Source organism: Siphateles boraxobius, unplaced genomic scaffold, assembly GCF_051911475.1.
Source record: "Siphateles boraxobius isolate OS27281-9 unplaced genomic scaffold, OSU_SipBor_1 106, whole genome shotgun sequence".
Classification (NCBI taxonomy): domain Eukaryota; kingdom Metazoa; phylum Chordata; class Actinopteri; order Cypriniformes; family Leuciscidae; genus Siphateles; species Siphateles boraxobius.
In genome coordinates this window covers 858,632-862,138 of record NW_027508707.1, presented here as the reverse complement: position 1 = coordinate 862,138, position 3,507 = coordinate 858,632, and positions in this window count along the sequence as shown.

The window sequence follows — 3,507 nt, the reverse complement described above, 5'->3', positions numbered from 1 at the left end:
AAACGGCGAAGGATCATCTCTCCAAAATAGTATCGCTGTAAAACGTGAAAGGCTGATAATATTCAACAAGTTTTTTCTACCGCATTTATATGGAGGTAGTTTTGTTTCTTTATTATTCAATCAAAAAAAATATTTTCAATTAAAAAAACCTTCACTTCAATAAAAGAAAAACTTTTCAATCAAAGAAAAAAAGTATTTGAATCCAAAAGTATATTTGAGACTCAAAAAAAGTAATTTGAACACTGCTTTTCTTTGATTGAAAATATTTTCTTTGATAGAAGTCAGTTTTGTTTTGTTTAAAGCAACCTTTTTAATTGAAGTAACATTGTTTTTTGATTGGACCATATAATAGGTAGGACATTTGTGTCTTTATCATTCAATCAAAAAAGAAGTTGCTTCAAACAAACAAACAACAGAATCAATAAAAAAGTCACTTCAATGAAAAGATAAACATTTTCAAATATAGAAAATCGTTTTTGAATGCAAATAAAATATTTGAGACTCCAAAAATTACATTTGAACACTTTTTTTTTATTGAAAATGTTCTCTTTGATTGAAGTAATCTTTTTTGTGTTTGGGCCATACATGGGTAGGACATTTGTGTCTTAATCATTCAATTCCAAAGAAGTTGTTTCAATCAAAAAAAATATTTTCAATCAAAGAAAAACTGTTCAAATGCAAAAAAAAATTACCCCGTGAATAAAAAAAGTATTGAAGAGAATGTGTTTTTTCGTTGTTGTTTTTTATTTTATTTGAAGTGAAAAAAATTTAGAAGTTCAAATTGTTTTGATTGAATCATTTTTTTTTAAGTGAAAAAAGTTTTGAAGTTCAGATTTTTTCGTTTGAATCACTTTTTTTTTAAGTGCAAAAAGTTTTGAAGTTCAGATTTTTTTGATTGAATCATTTTGACACAAACGTTCCGCAGTGGGCGGGTGCTTCTCTATTGGTCAGACATGTTTGATTGACAAGTGTCTACACCAACGACATCTTTCTGACAAAGAAGTCATGTTCGCCACTCGCCAGCAAGCTTTTTGCCAGCAAGTGGAGGGAGTGGAACTTCACGTTGAGGAATTTTTGTGATGGTGTTAGGTTAGATATCTAAATATATTCAGACAGGATAGCAGTGCGCGAACGGCTAGTTGATAACGGCTAGTTGTTCACTAAATGTTTCATCAGGTGTGATCCGCCGAATCAGCGTTTGATTGACACGGTCGGAAACAGACCACATAATCGCACATCTGTATAAAAGTGAAATCAACGTATATTGACCTCGTGGGTTTTTGTGAGAGGAGTTTGATTTTGAGATAGCGGATTTTTGGTGATATAGTGACATTTATAGTTCGATTTGTTTAGTTATATTTAGGCTTACATTTAAATTTACACAACACATTGACTGATAGGCTAGAGACACAGAGTATACATATAGTGACACATTAATAGATACATATAAATATATATAGACAGCTAGATTAATAGATAGATAGATAGATAGATAGATTAAAGATAGCCTACAAATATAAATACATAGATTATAGATACATTTATAGATACATGTCTAAATACATATATTATAGATACATATTATATCTAAATGATAGATTGTAGATACATATATCTAATTACATAGACAGATTAGAGATACATGTCTAGATAGATTTGGATAGATAGATAAAATGGAGGCTCCCCAGAAGAGAGGCCGTACATCTGTGGTGTGGGAGCATTTCCATTTAGAAACCCCAAATAAAGTGAGATGTGTGTATTGTGATCGGCAGCTCGCCTACTGCAACAATACATCATCCATGATGCGCCATTTGAGGAGCACTCATCCTGCCATTTTGCAGGGTGCAGAGGATGGCATTCCCCCTGTACCTAGGCCTGCTACTGACAGTGCTGGGCCATCTAAACAAGGTATGCATAGATGTATCCATCACCATCATCACCATCACCATCAACACCAGTATAAACACAGGGAATTTTATGGGAACTTTTTGATACTCGTATCCATCAAACCCAGATGATACACAATCCTACAGCTGATGCCACAGTGGAAGTGAAAAAATACATCAACGTATTTGCCCAGAACTCATGATCCACTAACTTACTGGAAAGAGAGAGCAGTAATCTTTCCTCATTTGTATGTCCTAGCTAAAAATATCTTTGCATGCCAACAACAAGTGTCCCTTGTGAGAGGATTTTTTTAAAGGCTGGAGAAATTATCTGTAAAAAAAAAGAAGTAGGCGAAGTCCTTCCACAGCAGAAAAATTAATATTTTTGAATAACAATATGTAAAAAAGTGAGACATTGTGGCTTGATTTATTTTATTAATATTCATTTTGCAGGACCAAAATAACATTATGCACAGGGAGGAGCCTATAGGTTACAAGATACACATAATAGAAAAGTACAATAATAAAAAAACAACAAATTTGCATGGCTCGTCAAGGTGTTTTCAGATCAACACCTGCAAGTGAGGAGTCACCGTTGAGACGGGTGTCGGATTGATTCGAAGCCTCGAAACAATATGGACCATTTGGTTCAACTGTTTCATTGCTTCACGAAGCCTCGATCTGCCCATCACTAGCAAATATTGCGCGTGCATGTTGCTAACTCGCAACAGCTGCGCTCTCACTACAGGGGAACTACGGCAACCGTGGAAGCTCAAACAAGTCGATCTACTCTTTTTGAGCTAGTGTGTGCAGTGTGCACTCATTAGACTAACTGATATCAGTTTATGGATACGTATTTATGGATGGATAGATAGATTGATAGATAGAATTAATGCACACATATAGATAAAGAAATAAATAACAGATTGTTTAACTTGATGTATGATTGTGTATTTATTGTCATTTTCAGCAATAGACAGCTAAATACAAAATATGGAACAGATTATTCAATTCATAATCATGACCACAACTGCGTACATCACTTGGTTTTAGGGTGCTAGGTGCAAGATTGACTATAAACCAAAATTATAAATAATTGGAAAACTCATTTGATCATCAGTTCACTACCCCCTGTACTTGGCCGCTGCAAGGCTCACAGAGATAGATCTGTAGCTTCAGGAAAATGAACTTCACGGCTGCTCCCTCCACTTGCTGGCAAAAAGCTTGCTGGCGAGTGGCGAACATGACTTCTTTGTCAGAAAGATGTCGTTGGTGTAGACACTTGTCAATCAAACATGTCTGACCAATAGAGAAGCACCCGCCCACTGCGGAACGTTTGTGTCAAAATGATTCAATTTAAAAAATTTGAACTTCAAAACTTTTTGCACTTCAAAAAAAAGTGATTCAAACGAAAAAATCTGAACTTCAAAACTTTTTTCACTTAAAAAAAAATGATTCAATCAAAACAATTTGAACTTCTAAATTTTTTTCACTTCAAATAAAATAAAAAAAAACAACGAAAAAATACATTCTCTTCAATACTTTTTTTATTCACGGGGTAATTTTTTTTGCATTTGAATAGTTTTTTCTTTGATTGAAAATATTTTTTTTGATTGAAACA